This window comes from Ascaphus truei, chromosome 5, assembly GCF_040206685.1.
Source record: "Ascaphus truei isolate aAscTru1 chromosome 5, aAscTru1.hap1, whole genome shotgun sequence".
NCBI lineage: Eukaryota > Metazoa > Chordata > Amphibia > Anura > Ascaphidae > Ascaphus > Ascaphus truei.
The window spans coordinates 34,010,770-34,032,907 of NC_134487.1; positions in this window are offsets into that span (position 1 = coordinate 34,010,770).

Consider the following 22,138-nt stretch of genomic DNA (forward strand, 5'->3'; position numbering starts at 1 on the left):
CACTGGAGATTGGTGCGTTGCAATTCCCTGCAGCTGCAGCCAGCTGAATCCCTCGCTACTGGGGCTCTACTACACGCACAAGAAGTGCCTGTGAAGCACTGAGAGGAGCTGGGACGCTTGAGGCATTAGCTGTATGCTGCATCCATTTGATGTCCAGGTGCAATACCCCCACTGTGGATCTCTCTGTCCATGCTGTTTGACTCCCACAGAGATTTCTCTCCCATACATGTGTTTTTAAAGGATCCTGTAAGTGCATTTCCTTGGGATCATTGTTTTAATAAATTTGCCATATTTTTTATACAGTCACACGCTATGGAGTTTGCGCTTCTTTTAGTTTTTTTTAATCTATATGTGTATATGTATGTATACGTGTATAAGGTGTGTGTGTGTGTATCTTGTAGGAGATAGCTTACAGAGACTGAAGTGCTGTGTTTGTCAGCTATAGCAGAGGTTTCTGGGATTGTAGACACTGGGGCCTCCCTTCTACAACTCCCATCAGGCAGCCAACAAACAATAATGACATCACTTCCGGTTATGTGCATGCGCAGTTACTCAGTTCCGTTTACATTTTCGTGACATTTTTCTGTTTTTTTCCCTATGAGAGTTTTGGTTTTGTGGATGGCACTGCCATGAAAGATGTTCCACTTAAAAAAAAAAAAGGCATACATGTGTAGCCCCCTTTCCTTATGACTAAGGGAACTACTCGTGCTGATATACCTGTTTGCTCACAGGAGGATTAAGCCTCCGCCGCTGGGAGCCTAGGGTGAGCTCTTTCTCCTCTCGGTACAGCGCCTCCACCCATGGGGGATCCCAGCGTGGGCAGGATAACCCCTCACAAGAACCAATCACAGTAAAGAGTAATGCACACACAGGTCTATAACAAATGTTTAATGTCACCCACACATATACAATAACACTATAATTGTACCCCACAGTAAGACACGACATTATGTGGGTGAGTAGTACCCCCAAAGTACCTATGGTGCGGTGGCACCAATATCCCTTGTGTCCTTCCCAGTGTCAGTCCCACCTAATGTTTGAGGTAGCGCTACCCCTGTGAACCGTTGGTGCACTTTATACCTGCCTGGGCACTCCTGTACCCAGGTGCAGTTGTTGAAATAGAAGATCAGTCTGGTCCCACGAAGTGGGGCCTCCAACAATCCCCTCTCTCCTTATGAGTCCCGATCCGCTGTGTTAGGCAAGCTCCAGATAGTGTGTCTCATCTAATGTCTCTATTCCCTGTGACCTGGTCTCAGGCCACCGCGTGGCCGTCCGGTCAATAGTTTATCAGCACTACTATAGAGCTAAACGGGAAGCGTCCCTATCTGGGGTCTTCCCTGCAACATTGCACGGTAGTGACTCAGGGCCTAGCTGGGGTCTAAGGGGGTAAGCCTAGACCTAGTCAAGGGAAGCACTGCTCCCTGGACACTATCTGCTCTGTTGTTTTCTCCCTCAAGACTGACTTGCGGTCCATTTGCGCACCAAAGCTATCCCTTTTCTCCTCGAGACCTATTGGCTGCCTAGCCCCATGTGCCATCCTATTGCAAAGGATCTTGGGACTCGTAGTCACGCACGGCGTCTTGCAGAGTCACCTAAGATGGATGCTGCACTATTATCTATCGGCGCATGTGCACCGCATCCTACTGCACACGTACAAACTTAAAATGGCCGCCCCCACCTACAGTGTCCATCGCGGAGCTCCTGCGGCTCCGATCGCCCCGACAGCTTCCCACCCCACACAGGAATTAAGAGGGAGCTCAGCTACATCTGCATAGAACTTAATGTGGCTAAAATTTGTAATTTCATAAATAGAGATCAATATCAGGGATTAACCATTAAATGTCAGAAACAATCACAACAGTATGGATAGCATTTTTTATGAAACCTCAAAATAAAATCCAAATGGACGAAAACATGCACCGACGATAATTAAAAATCATAGCAGCTATATGAACATCTTGATAATCCATATTTTTGTTTACTTAAAAGAGAGATTGATTCAGAATATTAAACAGTCTTTCAGTTTATAATAAAAAGAGGAATAGTTCATTTGAGTTTGTGGGATTAGTATATAAACAGACGTTTTAACTTAAGCAGGAAAGTCAGAGGTTTTTCTTTTATTGTGTATTTGCAAAACAGCAATCAAAACAATGGTTTTCTTTTGGCTTAGTCTGTATAGGAATTACAGTATAAATCCCTTCAGTGATTGTCTGGCATTAACTTGGTAGCATGCTCTGAAGATACAAGTATCACAACTCTCACATGAAATGCTTCTCTCACTGTTTTTTTAACACTGACTGCTTGACAGCAGAACCTCTCATTATTATAAAGGGCTTTCCAGCTCCAAGCATTTATTTATTTTTATTCATAAAATGTTTTACCAGGAAGTAATACATTGAGAGTTACATCTCGTTTTCAAGTATGACCTGGGCATAGAGTTAAGACAAATAATACATGGTTACAAATATAGTTACATAAGTGAACAGGGTATACATTATATACAAGACATAGCATGCACAGTAAGAGATAATATATATTATGGGCGTATGAAACAGTTACAGACCAGATTAAAATGTGAGACCGCTTTAGTTTTGAAATAAGTTAGATTGGTGGAGGCTGAGAGAGTCTCCGGTAGGTTGTTCCAGTTTTGGGGTGCACGGTAAGAGACGGAGGAGCGGACGGATATTTTGCTGAACCTTGTGACCATGAACAGTCTTTTGGAATCAGATCTCAGATGAGATCTCCCTTAAATTCCACAGAGATCAGCAGAGCAGCTTTCTTAGGCCAGGTCCCCGCTGGGGCGGGGACTTCAGGGACAAGAGCCACCCTACAATGGGGCTGGGCCCACTGCGAGGGAGGGGGCTGGTGCACTGCGCTGACAGAAACTCTTGCTCTCAAGAAAATTGAGAGCAGGACTCGCGACGGAGCGCTAGGCCACGCCCCCCAGTGGTTCAGCCAATGAGGGTGAACTTGCCGGATGTTGTCACGGCCGCGCCCCCGTCACGCAACATTATGACGCAGCATCACATGACACCGCGACGTAGATGGAGCAGGGCTGCTCTTACAAAGGCCCCGCTCTCCTCCCCCACCCCCCTGGGCAATCGGTTTAATTGCTGTGGGGAAGAGCGCGGTGCCGCTGTAACCACTTGGGGGCTTCATCATGAGTTGGGAGGACCCGGACTCTTTTCGGCCCCCTCTCCCCCCAAGTTGGGGCCCCCGGGACATGATCAGGCATCCCGGGGCGGTAGTTACATCGCTGCTCAGAAGTGGTTAGTCAATCCTCACGGAATATACTGTATACATTAGAACAGGGGTGAGCAAACTGGGGGGCACGCCCCTCATGGGGGATATGAGATATTATGGGGGAGCGAGGCGGTTACAGAGGCCCCGCGCTTCCCCGAAGGCATTTAAATAAAAAATAGGGGACGTGCGAGGCCTCTGTAACTTCACTTACTTTGTCTTCCAGCGACGTGTCGCCATGGCAACCCAGCGTCAAATGACATTGTGGTGTCACGTAACGTCGCATGACCATGCTGCGTCTTTTGATGCATTTGGAGCCGAGCAGGAGGTTAGAGTAGGCATGTGGGCGCAGGGGGGAAAGACTGCGCACCCCTGCATTAAAATAACACCCGTGCACAGTGTTTTTATTGGGAATAAAGGAGTAAAACAAGGCCCCTCACCACAGAGTTTACACAGACATATTGACATTTTCACAATTAAAGGACAATCTCTATCATCTTCATTAACTAAGCATTAGTGCAATAAAGTGTATTAAACGTAGCAAATTAACCATGACTGAAGTACAACTGGTACCAAATGAGTCACCTGAATAAAGAGAGGCATCTAATTTAAAAAAAATAAAAAATGTTTCCATTTGTAACGACTGTCTGCCTTCAAAAAAATGACATCACAAGTGCAGAATGACCATTCCCAGTGCTCTGTGTTTTACATCTGGAAATCCAGCTGCCATTTATACCTTTTGTCTGAGAACGCTTGGTAACTTTTTTTTCGTTTATTAGTAGAATCCGAAATATTCTCATAATTGGGGGAAAGGTCAGAAACAGGCCAGATTTTCAGGACCTCTCTGGATTTTTTTTTTACGTTTAGCTCATCCCTCTCTTTGCAGTATGACACATTATTTTATTGTATTAAAGTATCTCTGGAAGCAGGGTGTCCCCGGAGTTTAAATTAACACAGTTCAGCTCCTAAGACCTCATGCTTCAATGCTGTAATAAAAATATATATTTAAAAAATGTACAAAAGTAAAACTCGTATTTCTGCTTTAAATGTGTAAAAAATGTAGATACGTTATTAAAAAAAAAAAGGAAAATGCAGTAGACGAATAAATAGATGGCAAAGATAGATCGGAATTATCAATAAATCCTCAGTGCCTTTACACTCCATGGTGTTGGTCAACCAATCCCAACTGTAACTTAGCAAGAAAATTTAATGCAACAGTTCATCCCAACACACATTTATTTTTAGTATCTCAAATTTCTAGTGTGTAATGCAGATTTATTTCAACAATCAAATGTAACTTGTATTCCTTTACACTGACCCATATTCAAAAGTTTACAAATAACTCAGATAAACTCCTCAATGTATAACATCTCCCCCATTAAGCACAATTCCAGATATAGGACAATGGAAGAGCTGGCTTTTTAGGAAGTCTTGTTCAGTCCTAGGAGGTCCTATGATGTGCAGTCTGCTGTGAGTGGATAACAGGAACAAAGTAGAAAGAAACTGAGCACTATCCAGAGCAACAAGGACCCAGAGGGGGCTCACTCATAAAAATGAAAAATACTTTATTGGATCATACAGAAGACCTCTATAGAGGCAGCAAAAACACGCACTGCGTTTCACACACATATAGCGCTTCATCATGGTGTAGCACTACATACGCAACATGCGTTGTGTGTTTTTTTATACCAAGGTGTGCTGTTGTTGTTGCATGAAACGCGTAGGTGCGTTCATGTAGTCCGTTTTTATTGTTTTTCTAGCATGCAATAAATTTGATCACTAGTCTTAGTTTGGAGTTGCCTGGCTATTTTTTCTTTCTCTGGATACCAGAGGCAAGATTTCCCTGGCTGTGCTCTGTCTACATCTACTAATATTTGGAATCTACTCTGGATAGTGCTCAGTTTTATTTCTACTTAGTTCAGATATGTTAATGTTGAGTGTTGATAATGTAAAAAATGTGTTTCTTTTTCGTGCAAGTATATCTACAAATGATTACAATTATAAAAAGCATTGTGTGTTGAGTCTAGCACCGAAATTTGCGTTATAGGCACGGTCACTACACTAGCAATTTCTTTCACAATCTCTCCTCGGATATGAATGATTGCACAGTATACATAATGGTATACATGATAATAGTAAAATATTGTTTTCCCACTCTTTACTTTATTTACAAAATTTGACACTGGTGCATATAAACAGCCTAGAACAATTTCCAATCCCAATAGGCACATCATGGCAAGGTATTTGCAACAAAAAACGTTGCCCGTGCTGAGTTGAACTGCTGCTTTAACGGAAAACCATTTTCATTATAAATACCTTTCCCCGAGCAATTCCTTTTCTATCAAAACTTTTCTATATTTTTTTTATTAAAGGATGATCTAAACCAGCTGCAACAATTTGTGTCATGTCATTTTGAGTATCTTCAGCATATCTGTCAAACTATGCTCGTATATTCAGTTTAAAACCCATATTTTGTTGTCAACTAGAATTGTGAGTTGACATGAGCCAGACCTCAACAACATCCTGAACTTCCGTAACCAAGGTGAGTATAAAGTCAGAACCATTTAGTTAATGTTAACCTCTAGGTTGCTGAGATGCCTAATTTTTTTAAATTATCTTTTTAGTATTTGAAGGGTTTGCACTGTAATATACTGCAGGTACCAAGGGAGCGAGACAAGTACTTCGGGGATGAACATCCTTTTAACTCCACTGTAGTTTTGGAGCACCATTATACATATGTTATTTATTCTGTTGCTGTATTTAAAGCCTATTAAAATCATAAGTTTTATCATCTTCTAGTATCTCGCCATTTTTTTAGTGGAGTGCACCATCAAGGGATTTCTCCTTCTTACTGTATGTACACTATTGTACATTTTGTCTACCAAGGGAGTGAACTGGCATTTTTATCTTAAACATGGTGTATGCTTTTTTTTTTTAAAGTTTATTATAAAAAAAATACCTTTTTTAAATGGAATAATATTTGTTTTACTTATCATTTTCTATTTACAATTTATTTGTCTTAAATATAGACCAAGGTCAGAATGAAAGGCACACGAAACACTGCTAAATGTATATAGTAGACTTTAGGCATAAATACAGGCCTTGATCTCTCAGGAATAAAGTATTAAAGTAGATAAACACCATAAAAGGAGAGGTCCATGGTCACAACACAGACAGGTTTCCTATAATCAATTCATACAGCTGCTAAAACTAATATTGGAATTGGTTGAAAAGGAAAGTGTCATATTTAGTTAGTGTCTCAGGTAGTCATTTTTGATAAATCTGAGAACGGAATGACAATATTGCATCTAGAAATAGTCAGAAGTCTTTAATTGACCTCATCCCAAATCTATGCCCTTTTCTATTTCTTGGCAGCACGAATGAACTCATACTGCACATCCAACTTGAAGAAAAAAACGGTCAGTCTGTTTTAGGTGTCCTACATTATTCAAGTCCTATACTGAATATTTTAGTCTTCTTCTTCCCCCCATATCATTTAAATGCACATTTTTAACGAAGTTTCAATGGAATCTCTTCAGTAATGCTATTCAAATAAAAGTCAAAAAAATTTCTTCCAAAATGTTTGAATGTAATAATTTAGCATTAGTATTGGAAATGATAATTCACATTAATGCATCAACAATCAACGTGAAATAAATACTGTATGCATAGAATGCTGTTATAAACCGAAACTTTATAGTTATTCGCCCTGGATACATGTCAAGCTTTTCATGAACTGTTGACCGTCATCATTTAATTCCTATTATATAGGTATACTATATATCACAAGTAATGCCTTGGGGGGTGTTAGTGGGTTGCATGTAGTGGGGTGTGACAACGGTACCTCATCTAAAACCTGCCCAGTTTTGTGCAGGGTTACTAACCCCTCCCCAGGTATATAAGACGCTCCTGACCCAAATTTAGTGTCGGATCCAGGATGTAGCCTGCTCCCCAGAGAGTGAGGCAGTGTCTGTCTTACCCCATCAGGGGGTAAGGGGATGGCGACAACCTTCAAGCCCTTGGGGGGCCGAGTCATGGAAGTAACAGAATCCAAGATGCGAGGGAAGATGTTAGATAGGTGTTACATGACATTTCTCCCTCCATTACAGTGGTAAATTAGAAGTTTCACAGGTAGTGTTAGGACCTGCAAAGGGGCCATGCCTTGGCGGGGCAGTCGGTATCTAACATTTTTGCCAAAGAGTTTCACTAATGAAAAGAGAAACAGTTAAGTGTCTAACTATATCTTTTTTGTCATATCGGATGTACAGTAGCATTGGGAAATGTTGTCTTTCAGTGTTTCTGTTTTAATCATAATCCCCAATATGAACAAAGTCTTGTTCTGTTGATATCCCTTGCAATCCAGTCAAGTATCATCTTTGTCCAACAATGGTAAATTCTTCTTGAGAAATGTGCAGCCCACTGCTATTTTAATTTCTCCACCCTTGTGATGTTACAGACTTTTGTAGTGTCTCAAACCCATTCATTCTTTTTCCTGTCTTTTTGGATAATACCCAGCATACATCTCTCCATTCTTCATTGAGTTGACTGAATCTTCTGAATTCTCTTTACATTTAGGGTCCAATTTTCAGATTCATACATGAGCACGTGCAGGATACACTGGTCTAACACTTTCCCTTTGAGGCACAGTGAAATGTTCCCTTGCAAGATAGATTTGATTCTTCCAAATGTGCTCCATCCTGTCTTCATTCTCCTAAGTATTTCATTTGAAAGGTTCCCATCTATTGACACTTCTTGGACAAGGTAAACATAGTCTTTGGCCTCTTTAAGTTCTATTCCATTTATATTGATCTTGTTAAGGTCTTGTGTGAAGTTGACATAGACAGAGGATGAGACACAAACTTAATATCAATGGTAAAAGAGGTGGGGTACTTAGCTGCCAGTGTGCCTGTCCTGGGGAGCTCCTGTAGTCCCAAATGTTCCAGTACAAAGAAGAAGAAGCAGGCACACGGTCTTACTCAAAAGGAGGTTTAATATGCCATAAAGTCCAACGTTTCGGCAGTCAAATACTGCCTTTCTCAAGGTGAAGGCTACCAAACACATGAAACAGTCAAAATATATACCACCCCCTTGATACTCACCCCTCCCCATTCTGCCACATAACCAGGATGTTGACGCCCACCTGATGACGTCAGAGCTACCATATGGCGCCCCCTAGTGACGTCAGACATCTATGTCTAAATCCCTGGCAATACAGCATAGAGCTGTAAAGTGTCCATGTGGTCTTCTTTATGTGGGTAAGACCATAAGAATGTTAAAAACAAGGTTCATTGAACATAAAAGTGTAATTCGAAAAGGTACGGGTCCCTCTATTCTTGTGCAACACTGTGTGGAACACAATCATAATGTTGCCTCTTTACGCATCATGGGTATTGAGTCAGTAGCATCTAGACAAGGCACTCCAGATAGGGAGACTTTCTTATTGAAACGTGAAGCATTCTGGATACATGCTTTAAATACCAGCAACGGTATGGGTCTTAATGAGCAAAAGAATTTAAAATGCTTCCTTAATAGAAGGTATTTTTTTGTCTTTCTACAGGCATATTTGATCTTGCACCATCCATGGACTCTGCACTAACCTGTTGGGAAGATTATCCTTTTTGTGTGTTTTTTTTCCCTTTTTTTTCCCCCCTCTCTAGCAATGCTGTAATTTGCTGCTACTCTGGGCAGTATAGGGCCCCAGTACCAAGCCAGTAAGTAAAATATTCAATACTTAGGCCGATATACGCCCTTTAAAAAACAAAGTAAAAGATTGCTGTTTCAGCAGTCCATAAGTTGGGACCATCAAGCTTCCATTTAATATAGAGGCACTACGACCAAGGTCCTAGTGAAAGCGCTTAACCAGTGGGCATATGTAACAATGTAGTGTATTATCCCAGATTCTTACAGAGCATGTAGCTGCAGAGTTAGAAGGTACATAGATATACCTATTTATCAAATAGTTTAATGCTGAAACGTCATAACCAAATAACCATATATAGCACACACTCTATTGAGTCTATCCAGTTGTATCTGAAAAGTATCAAGATAAGTATTGATGTATAAAATGCTCAGGTAACATGTCAATTGATTCCCGACACCAGATTGGTGCCTGTGTGTCACAGTGGAGCGCTGGTAATCAGACAATATTTGTTACGCGTGAGGTAGCTTGATTATGTTGTATAAATAACATGAAATTCCGTCGCCAAACACTAGCCGACACCTTTGAAGGTGCTTATGAAACACTCAGCAGTGTTGGTAACTCGCCTATGCTAAATGGTGATCAACGCAATGCAAATAGTATGTAGCCAGCATCATCATGTATAGGTAAATATTCAACGTAAGGTCCACAGGTTACGTTTTTACCCCTGTTTTAATGTTTCTAGCCTTTCAATGCATACGTCAGTTATGTTTCCATGAGGTTTGACAGAACTGCACCTGCTACAAAGTTACAGGCATCAACTTCAATGATGAAAGGGGGACGGGTGTCAGGGTGTTTCAGGATGGGTACAGAAGAAAAGAGCTTCTTAAGCTTCATAAAAGCTGCCTGTGTCTGCGGAGTGCAGTTCATGTGGTCTGCCTGTTTTTTGGTCATGACCGCGATGGGTGCAACGATTTTGGAGAAATCCCGAATAAATCATCTGTAATAGTTTTGCGAAGCCAAGAAATCGCTGGATAGCTTTTAATCCCTTTAGTACAAGGCAAGCCAGAACAGCAGCGACATTGGCAGGATCAATTTCTAGATCTTGGACACAGATGATGTATCCAAGAAAATCTAATGTATTTTAATGGTGGATCTAACATTCTCATAAATGTTCCCGCAGTTTCCTTTGCCCTTCCAGCTATCATTTTAATATGTTTTTCATGATTGTTTGTCAAAGTATACCCATGCATTTCGAGCAAGTAGACATGTTTTTCAGCTCTAACTGGATTTCTTTGCTCTTCTTGATGTTGATTGTTTTGTAGTCTTTTTAATCAGTCTTCTTCTTTCCACTCAGATTAAGATACAATTTGCAGCAAACCAATCGGTGATCTCATCTTTGTTCAATATTTAAGGGCTATGCAGTCTTTAATCATGTGTTTCCTATTAGCTAGGATGTAGTCAATTTCATTGTTGATTCCATTGGGTTCATTCCATGTCAATTTGCTATGTGGCCTCTTCTTAAGAGAATTAATTCATGATATGGAAGTTTTCACATTCCACACATTCTACCAATCTGTCTCCATGTTAATTCCTATTATCATAACCATACTTACCCACAGATGTTTAGTCTTTCTGCTGGGCAACAATATGTGCATTGAAATCTTTCATAATGATCTGGAGGGGACAATTTCCTTTGTTATTAAGTTGGTGGATTTCATGTGGAGCACCCTGCTATAATATCTCCCTTGACGCTGCATGTCAGTCCTGGTAGTTGCAGGCAGTGTAGGGGTTAAATCTTCACAAGGCTCAGACATGTGAGTTAGGCTGCGTCCATTGACTGCGCTTGGCGCTCTGCGCGGTCCAATTTAAATCTGTCCGCCCATGCTCATGCGGCGTGCGCGCCCGTGAGCATGCACGTACGCTCGCGGGCACTGGGCACTTGCCGAGTCAGATTACATTGACTTTGAGGTGCGCTGAGGAGTCACATGACATTCTCAGCCAATCAGCACCAGGCACTGTTTAGGACACGCCCTCCTCTCCCCCCCATTCGCGCGTTCCAAAAAAGTTGCCGGACAGCCAAACGCTCATGCTTGGAAAGTTGCTGACATCACCACTCACGCATGAGCGCGGTCCGCAGAACGGGGGACGCAGCCTTAGCCATCTGTTTGTTACTATTTTCTTGCCTTGTTCTGAAAGTGCTCGGTATCACATGCTGTGCAGCATGACCATCTGCAACATCTAATTTTCCCAGTTACTGGGGGAAGAATGTTCACACCCTCTGGGTATTAAAGGTGTGGACCCACCCTTTTATTCTCAGACCAGACCATACCCCAGGGAAGGATCTCTTAATATCAGGAGGTCTCCAGGCTCTCCTACCCTGCCGGGCAGGCCACAGGTTTTATTGTTTTCTGAGTTAGTGTCAGTCTCCTAGTATAGGGGCCCTAGACATTTTGCATTAAAGAAGGATCCTGCCACAGTAGGGAGTGGATTCTTCCAGGAGACCTGGGAGAGCTGCTAAGCATTGCTGGGAAAGGTTCTAGCTCTGGGCTTAGGCAATAGAGGGAAGTTTTGAAATAGAGCCACTCTATCTACAGAGGTGAAGGACATTTAAGTGCATAGCATATCTTTAGAGCCTGAAACCCTGTCCTGCTGATGTGAGCCTGCTGAGAAATAGAGATCCAGTTAAAAGTTCTTGGCCCCTATTCTATTTTTGTCTATCACTCCTCAATAACAGCCTTGGCCTGAATCCACTGAAGGATGCCCTGAGAAGACAGGTAAACTGTTGCGCTACCATGCACCTTGGAGCAGGTACCGAAACCCTGTCAAATGTATAGAGACTGTCTAATCTACAGTACCACATTTTATTAAATATACCCTATCCTTGCAGCCGGAGTGGGGATAGGGTGTTGCACATGGTAGAAGTATTCCACATCATTTTCTGTTAGTTGATGTTTAGGCATACTAATTTGAAGCTTGTATCTCTTTCAGTTGAATGTTTATTCTGGCTGCTATTCCTGATGAACTTTTACACTCCACTATGCTGTTTTTACTTTTCTTGTTAATGATGAAATCCTACCACTGACTCCTATTTTTGGTACCTCTGTAGTATAGTAGGTTTCTGCTTTGGTGTTAAGTGAGGCCTTAAGCTTTTTTTTTTTTTTACTTACTTCACTAAGGCCTATAATATCCCATTTAGACCCAGATACACAAACGAGTGCTACTGTAAGCTTTAGAACGCCTCAGCTCCCATTCATATGAATTTGAGTAAAAGCATTCTAAACCTTAGCACCATATTGGGGATCAAAGCTTTAGGGGTCTATGCACTAAGCGCCGGAAAAAAAAATCACCAGGCTGTTTAAATGGCCAGTTTTGACAGTGTTGCTATCACGGTATGCAGAAAGCCCAGAATACCTGTGATAGCAACATTTGCAAAACTGGCGATTAGCCGGCGACGTGATGATCGCCCCTCTGAAAAGGGCTCACCCGGCGATTTCTTTCTGCTGCAGAGAGAGAGAGACGCCTTCCCCTGCGCAAATCTCGCCTGAGATCAAAAATGTTTTTATATACAATTTTATACTAGTGTATTGTAGTAGGGGGTCTCTGGAGCAGAACCTCATTGATTTGAGGTCCGGGAACCCGTGCTTCCTGAGATACAGGCCCCGTTATGGGGTGCCGGTATCTCCTATGCATTTTATTCCCATGGTCAAGTGACGCGGGACATTAAAATGCATAAGAGGTACCGGCACCCATAACGGGGCCTGTATCTTGGGAAGCAGGGAGTCCCCAGACCTCAAACCAACGAGGTACTGCTCCCCTGCTACAATACACTAGTATTAAAACCCAAATAAAAAATTTAACAAATTAATTACTGTAGCGGCTATCTGCTATGGTAATGAAGCTGTTTTAATGTCATTTTTATCAATAGTGTGTGGAAGCAGGGGGTGTCCTGAGATGCAAGCATTGATTTCTGAGTTACAGGCCCAGATATGGGGTACCGATATCTCCTTCATTATTTAAATCCCCTGGTCACGTGACGCGGATGATTTAAAAATGGTGTGATACCGGCACCCGATGTCACATATCGGGGCCTGTAACTCGGGAAGCAGGTGGTTCCCATGGGTGTATGGGGGTCTTCGGTTGTCCCCGTGGGTGTCCGGGGGCTTTCGGGTGGTCCCCGTGGGTGTTTGGTGGTCTCTGCTGGCCTGCGGTACCAATCCTGTTGGGAAAAAAAAATTAAGTGGAATACAATGCAATAAATACACCCTCCCTCCCCCCAACACACAGTACAGTAATGGGCAAAATAACTATTGTACAGATATGGATAATAGCTCATTTGCCCATTATTAAATCAAACATTAGCCATCCAGCATAAAGTAAATACACCTTTCTACATACCCCTGCCATCATAAAGGGCTTCCTCTTCAGCATACTGCAGGTCCATGTCCTCCGATGCCAGGTGTGGGTCTGGTTAGCCACTAAGGTAATGAAGTTGCTTGTAAATGCATTTTTATTGCATGGGATACATGCCAGGGGTCTCCGGTGCTGATATTAATGGATATCAGCTCTGGAGACTCCCGGCATCAATCCGATGCAGGAAAAATTCATTTTTTTCCTAAGTCCCCTCTCGCCTCTTCTCAGCAGCTTCTCGCCACCTTCTCACCAACTTCCTGCCAACTTTTCCTGGCGGGAGGATTTTGAGAGGAAATCTCTATTCTAGAGCTGTGATTAGCCTCGACAAGCTAATCAGGGCTACTAGAATTGCACGAGTTGGAAAACCTGCCGATAAGTGGCTTCTCAACGCTCGTTTGGCAATTTTTTTTTTACCGCTTACTTATCGGGGCTTTCTGAATCGAAGTAGGCTTTTTTGCCGAAAAGGCCTTGATAAGTGGCTTATCGGCGCTTACTGCATAGGCCCCTTAATCTTTTTAACATGCCCTTCATGTTCTAACAGGCCAGGTTGAGGTTTGCATGACAGCTGATGTCTAACATTCAGTGATTCTTAACACCATCTTCATGCCTTCTTCTTGAGACCTGTGAAGCACAGGTTCAACCTGGCCTCCAGAGAATGAGGGCCATCACTTTTTAGGATCTTTCAGATTTGGGGATAGAGGCCTTACATCCCATGCCAGCCTCAATTGTATGTTGACGGTACCTTTGCAACTTTAGCCAAGTATATCATTTAAGCTTTCATAGCATAGTTGACCTTGCCGGCACAAGCACACTACTTTATATATTTTCTTGATCACTCTTTGCCATCGTCCAGCAGCTTTGAGGCAGTGAGATAAGAGTTTGGGGGATGGTATTTGTCATATTAAAAAGATTTAATAAACTGATGAACTCAACCATGTAAATCCTTATGCTGGGTTCTTAAATTAATCATTTCAAGTTTAGGTCTGAAATCCAATCCCCAAATGACAACACTCTAAGTAAATAAAATATGAAGCTAACATCTTCTGTGAATGCAAACAAAAGTTCAAAAAACAGCCCACGCGCAACAAAATACCCAAGAAGAGCCAATTGCAAAAGTATGAAAATGTATTCAAAATATCATACAAAAAATGAAAGTGCAGAGGAGTGAAATGTTTGTCCCCAACACCGCTCTGTTTTTATATACTTTTTGAAGTCATACTTTGCAATTGGCTGTCTTTGAGTCTTTTTTGGCTATGCCCTGTTTTTTATTTTACTTTCCTTTGCATAGTGAATTCAGATGTGTAAGAGACATTTGCAGAGGTACAACCAGGGAGACATATTTGGGGAAATTGAACCATGACTTTTATTCACTACATAGCTTTAAGCAATACATTTTAAGCAAGAATACAAATAAATAAAGATCCTATCCCTTTGAGGGGCTAACTCACTTTCCCAGTCCCTATCTGCAGGGTTAGGAGGATAGGCCTCTTACCAACCTATGACCCCAAAGTCCAAAGAGGTACATGTAAGCAGGGGGCTCTTTATAGCAGTCTCTAGGTTGTGACCATTGGGGGGGGCACCCTCTGGTGGGATCCAGGGTCCACTACACCCTGGATGTAGAGAATTTGGTTTCAGAGTGTCTTGCGTGCAGCACAGTCCTTCTGTGCTCAAGACAATGTTTCTGTGAGTCTCTTTCTGCCAGAACAGTCTCTCTGTGCTCAAGAGATCGCCTGCGGCTCAATCAGGAGGCTTTTCTACCTGACTGATAAGCTAAGTGGAGACTGGTTAATTGTCTATAGCTGCAATTAACCAGCTGCTTGCTGGATTTCTCAGACCAATAGAGGCTTTCTATTGAAGCCCTTTTAGACAGGGATTAAGACCCTGTTATATGATGTTTTAAAAAATACAGTGTAAGGATGTGTGTTCAGTTGGTGTTTGACTCTGTTCAGTGAGAGGCCTGTGGAGTTTCTGCAACAGTGTTGCAGTGTGTCAGAGCAGAGTGAGACAGGCAGTGGCTGATGCAATAGCTGTGTGTCTGTGCAGTTTAAGGCCTCGTTCAGGGTGCCAGCTGCACGACTCGGAGGGAGGGCGTGAGGAAGGCAGTGCTGCAGTTTGCTGGGCGATCTGTGTTTATCCCCCAGCAGACTTTTCAGCGTTGGGGAGGGGGCGGGGTTACACACAGCAGGGTAAGTATCCAAGTTGCGCTCATGAAATCATTCTGAAGAATGATTTCATTGGCTGCCTTGGTCCCTGTGACGCTGCTGCAGCTCCAAAAAACGAAATTTTCGTTTATTGAAACTGTAGTCAGCTTCAACTCCTGGCTTCGGAGACAGGGCGGTTGCTACCCTGAAAACCAGTATTCAAATTGAATACTTTGTTTCTCATGGCAGCACGCACGGCAGCACGCCCTCCCTCCGAAGCCAGCACCCTGAACGAGGCCTAAGGCAGAGAGGCTCCATGGAGAAACTACAACTCCCATGAGCTCCTGGGCAGTCATCTGATGTAAAGAACCAATCAGAAGGCTAGGATGACGGGAGCAGGAAAGGGAAGCGTGGGGGAGAGACCACGCTAGTCAGAGGAGATCTGGACAGAGCTGAAGTAGGTAGTGTGAGTGCAGGGGGTCCGTGACCTGCCTGCATAGGCCAGCTATCCCCTCAGGCCCATAGGAGCATCCCCTGAGTCACAGTAGGCTGCTGTACTGCAGGGACGCCCTGTAGTGGAAGTGATTGTCACCCTACTATACATTAGTTAGGGATAAAGCACAGAGTTGCGGCCGGTTGCAGTCATCTGGGACCAGACGGCTGGACACCGCGACATCTGGAGGTCAAGGGTCGGAGGCATCAGATCCTTTGTGAAGAGGTACCGGTCACCGCCGTGACCGGAAGGTATATTGTAACAACAAGTGCACCAACACCGGTCATCAGGCGCCAATCCCGCCTTAGGCTAAACTCTTTCGGGACACACGCGAGTTGTTAGAGGACTGAGCCTAAACCACATAATACAATACAAGGACAATACTCTATAAGAGCGTGGCTGAGCCACTATTGTACAGGACAATATTCCCTAGAGCTGTGGCCGAGCCACTATAGTATAAGGACCGTAGTAGTTATAACGGTGTTAGGTATTGCTGCCGAGACTAGCATTATAGTATAAGAATATGTTATGTGTGATGTCATATAGAGTATAAGGTATGATTGCATAGTAAAACTTGGTTGCACGCACTGTGGTGGTATGTTTCTTGCCCAGGGGAATCTTGCAGAATGGGGATCTGGGTAAGTGGAGGCGCTGCGCTAGAATAGTTACCCCAGGCTCCCAGCTAGCGGAGGCTCAGATCTCCTGGAGCCGCAGGTTGTGTACAGTGACCAGTAGTCCCTTTGGGAGGCGTCAGAAAAAGGGCTACAACAGGATCATTGCAAAATCTATTATATATTCATATCAACTTTGATTTACATTAAATACAATGCACTGCAATGCTTAGCAGACCATATAGCTATAAATTAACACATGGCCGGAATTATGGCTTTATACAGTTTTACCATATGTGCCATTAGCAGCTTTGTAAAGTCTGCTTCACTTTATATAATGGTGCAATATATATATATATTTACATATATTCTACATCATTTTATCCCTGTTGCAATTAAGGAACTAAAGTGAAAGAAAGTGGGCTCCATTTATGATTGCAAAACTCGTATTGCTTTCCATTGATTTCCTTTTCTTAAATCAGCCTGTCTTTGTTGCTTCAATCGTGGACCTGGTTTGCAGATGGAAGACTTTAATAAACAAAGCACTTTAGATTTAGTATCAGTGCGAAGAATTAGGCAATGTTTGGTTCATACCATTTCTATTTAAGATATTGCCTCCATGCCCCCCGGTTTGGCTTACACATACGTTGATGTACATCATCAGCATTATTATATGGCATCTATCAAGGCTAGGCATGACCAAAATGGTAATAAAGAACAATGATGTGATCTATCTACCAACTCAGGACAATTCTATTTTAACATGAATGGGCTTCTGATGTTTACCTTTTATATCAATGTTCTTTAAAAGGTCCAGATTGGAAAACATTTAGGCGTAAAAGGGCCACAAGCTTATCACAATGTTATTTTAGATATATTTAAAGACTTAAAAATGACTATGTTGCAACATTTTGCAAGCATTTATAACATATGTACCATATGTGTTTACGTTACATTAACATTACATAAGCATTTGCAACATATGTACCGTATGTGTTTACATTACATTGAGTTTCAGTGTGAGAAACTGCACTTACTGTACAGTAGCTGCCTGAGTAACTAGTATCCAATTAACAAGAGCAGAACGTCTAAGGGCTGGGACCCAGTGCGCCCGGCGGCGCGGGCGGCCACACGCGAGTTCCCCACCAGCAGGGGAATCCTCCCGAGCCGGTCCCGGTCCCCCCTGGCTGCACAGCTTACTACACGCTGTGGCGCGTCAGCCGCTATGGGATACAAGAGAATGGTGATCCCTAGCATTGACGCGTCACGTGGTGTGGCTGTAAGCCAATGGGGAGGGGAGGTTTCGGGAGGAGGGGAGGCTTCGGGAGGAGGAGAGGCTTCGGGGAGCGGGGAGGAGTGTGGAGTGAAAGCAGCGTGAGTGCCTGTCTGTGTGTGTGTCTGAGTGCCTGTCTGTGTGTGTGTCTGAGTGCGTGCGTGCCTGCCTGTCTGTGTGTGTGCCTGAGTGCGTGAGTGCCTGCCTCTGTCTGTATGTGTGTATGAGTGCCTGCGTGTGTGTGTGCTTGTCTGTGTGCCTGTGCCTGTCTATGTGTGTTGCTTTACTTACCTTCAATCAGCAGCCCGAGCCGTGGAGGGGAGGAGGGGGTGAGAGTAGCGGGTCCCTCCGCTCAAGCCACGCCCCCCCCTCCCGCTCAAGCCTCCCACTCCCGCCCACCTCCCGCTCCCTACAGACCGCATATCGCGGTCTGTGTATGTCAGCGCCCCGCCTGTATGCAGTGCGGGCGCGCTGACTCTGGGAGCGGGGCCTTAGCCTTAGAGCCACATAAAGGCTCTGACCGCTGGCCACCCATGCCCAAGGATGCATAAGTAATACACTTAATAAGAGATTACAGGTCCGAATTATGGTTTATTTTGCCCCACAGAATGTTGGCTTGAAAACTAAAAATGAAATGAAAGAATTTAAATGTAATCTTTACTTTTTCTTTTAATTTGTGTTTCAATTAAACATAGCCCACGGTAGGCTTTACTGGTATAGTGTTATCTGAACAAATGCCAAGAATAAATACAATTTTCCTTGAAAACAAAAGGTCCATGGCGTTTTATGACTGAATACTGCTTGTTTAAATATAACTGCTAGAACTGTGCTATCTTATTGCTGTTAATTGGTGGTTAGCTGCAGATGTACCCTAGTAAGACTTATTGTCCCCAGAATATCTCTGCTATATTGGTGACGGCATACAGTACTGTACAGTACTCTAAATTGCCTGCAGTGATTAATTGCACAGGGCAGAGTTGCATTTGAAAACCACTGAAATGCCAGATGCTTTATGATCTTTTTATTGTTGAGTTTTATTTTTAAGTATACCTCTGTTTTGTGTTGCCAAATATACCATGAAGGTTGAAAAAAAGATGCCCAAACAAAGTAAATTCCTTAGAAGTACATTAAAGTATGTTTTATTTTTCCATATATGCAGACTTTACTGAGTATCCCCCCCCCCCCACCAACCTCCAAAAAGTGCCCACCACTTTAATTCACTGTTCAAAAGACAAGCAAAGTATTTTTCAGCTAAAACTGATGAAACCATAACCCGTTACCATGAAATATCAAGAGAATAAAAACAAATGCAGATTCTTGGCTCCCATCAGACATTGCAGATCAATTACAAACATGTATTCTTAACATTATTTATCTTCAGCATATTGAAAGTGCTGTGTCAAAAGCTAGTGCTTGAAATAATGATTGCACTGGAGCAAATTTGGAGTAGGATTGCCTTGAATGGTTTATAAATTGCCTAGATGAGCATACTTATGTAGGCCAAAAATGGTCAGTATTTATCATGCTGAGGACGCCATTAAAGTATTCAAGGGAAAATTCTGAACTTCTTTAAAATAAATAGGGCCTTATTCAGAAAGCCTTATCGAGCACTTATCGACCAAAATGGCTATTCGTATTCAGATAGCCTCGATAAGTGCTCGATAACGGCCTGTATAGACGCAAAATTTTATCGCTATCAGAAATTCGCCGACTGAGCAGCGATCAGCCCCTTATCGACCATTTTCGGATGGTTGATAAACTCGCGTGATTCAGAGACCCGCGAGTCGGCTGTCGCGGCATATCGCAGCCCATCGCAGCCCTAAAAGGCGTTCTTCTCCCCAAATCCAATTCACCACAACATTTTTGGTCAATTGGTGGGGAGATGCCTCGATGAGCAGCGATGTGTCGAGACTTAGAAAATATCAGGCCTCTTTCCTGCCCCGGATTGATGCCGGGGGTCTCCGGAGCCGATAGCCATTAATAGCAGCTCCGGACCCCCCCGGCATGCATCTGAGGCAGGAAACATGCATGTACAGCAACTTCATAACCTTAGCGGCTAACCGCTAAGGCAATGAAGGGGTTAAACACCCGTGCCAAGCTTACTGTAAGAAACATACAATAAAATACAATACAGTGGCTAGCGGGGGTGGGTGAAGGGGGAATTTGGCCCTTAGTGGCTGTTTAGGCATTGCGAGGGGATTGCGCGGGGAGTTAACCCCTTCATTACCTTAGCGGTTAATACCGCTAAGGTAATAAAGGGGTTAACCCAACCGCTAGCCACCCGCAAGGTCTAAACACCCATCATTAGGGCTAATACCCCCTTCACCCACCCGTGAGGCCTAAACACTCACCCCTGACTGACTATACCCACCCTATACCCATTGGGTAATATAGTGGTACATCATACCCATATAATAATAATATGGGCACGATAAGCCTCTATAGCACTCAATGGGCACCCTAATGACAATAAATTAATACACAAGACACACAATAATAAAATGTAACTAAACTCCAAAAAATTACACGTCACTAAATACAAACAGTAGCCAGCTAATCCAATCAATCCAATCAATAACAACATCAACAATGAATTCATTAAACCATTAACCAATCTAAACAATTAATTCCGAAACCAACTCAAAATGAATAGTAACACTAACCAATGTAAACCATAAATTACTCCAACATGAATGAATTTAAACAGTTAAATAGAAAGAAAGAAATTCTAACAATCTCTGAAGTAACCATAAAACACATTAGCTAACATAATATAACATTAAATACAAACGAACACCAATCTCAAACCTTTAATTACATTAAGCATGAAAAAACAAACAATGACATTCACATAATACATGAAATGCCAAAAAGCAACACCAATACCAAGCGAGAAATGCCCCCCAAATATTATCATAATAATGTATTAATCTGTACCCTAAAGAGGTACCGATTAATATAATATCAGTCAATGTGCCTCCCCCCAAAAAATAAAAAAACACATCCAAAGATTAAACCTGTAAAAAGAGACATTTACAAACATTGAATATATTACTTACCATTAGAAGCGGTGGCCCTCCTACTCCCGAGGAAACAGGTAGCTCACCTACCTTGAAGGCCTCCAACAGCATCCGATGCCATCCGCCATGAAGATCCGGCTCAGGTACCCCAATCTTCTTTTTTCTTTCTTTAATCACCTTCTTCTATCTTCATCTGTAACCATTTCTTGTTCTCCTTTATCTTCTTTCTTCATCTGTCAATCCAAAATACCCCATGTTAAATCCCAGCCGATGCTGTCTCGTCGGCTTCTTGGGCTCAAATGAGGCGTCACGGCCTTAAATATGGCTTGTGACGTCACATTTACCCTCAAAATGGTTAACAGCCACCAGATTGGCTGTTAAAACCATGTGCAGACTTAAAAAAAAATTTTTTGCCGTGACGTCACTTAAAGGGAATGATGCCAGCCAATCAGAATGGCTGTGCTTCATTTGCCTTTAAGATGACGTCACGAAGCCGGCGTCAGATGGTATTTCAGCCAATCAGATCGTGGGAACAAATTCCACACTCTGATTGTCTGAACTACCTTGTGACACAGCGGCCATCTTGGATTTAGTGACGTCATGTTAAAGGGAATGATGCCAGCCAATCAGAATGGCTGTGCTTAATTTTTGACCAGGACATTTCCTTGCATAGGAGATACCGGCACCCCATAAGGAGGCCTGTATCTCGGGAAGCAGGGGGTCCCCGGACATAAAACCAACGTGGTTCAGCTCCGGAGACCCTCTGCACCTCTACACTATTAAAGAAATGTATATTTAAATAAATAATTTCGGGCGACATTTCAGCTGGAAGGGCGGCTCTCTCTGCAGCAGAAATTAATCGCTCGTTTAGGCATTTTCAGAGGCTCGAGGCTCTCGCTGGCAGCAACTCGCCCGTTTTGGGAATTTTGCTATCACTGGTAATCGAGCCTTTCTGAATACCGTGATAGCAACGCCCAAAAAACAGTCATTTTAAATTCCCTGGCGATTTTTTTTATCAACCCTCTCTGAATAAGGCCCATAGTCTTTTTTGAATAGTCTTTTTCTATAATAGAAGTCATAGGTAATTTTGCCTAGCGATGGATGCCTATATCTCCCTGAAATAATTTCCAACTGCTGGAAGTTTAGGGCATTATTCATAAAACGATAACAGTTACAGTAAAAGAAAAGGTATTTGTACTCAAAACACCAACAGTAATTAAAACTCAACTTGTAATAATTCATAGTTAAAGCAGCAATACTACTTTCTCACTTTTTTTTCTTTATTATTTTTATATGTAAAGCATGTGAC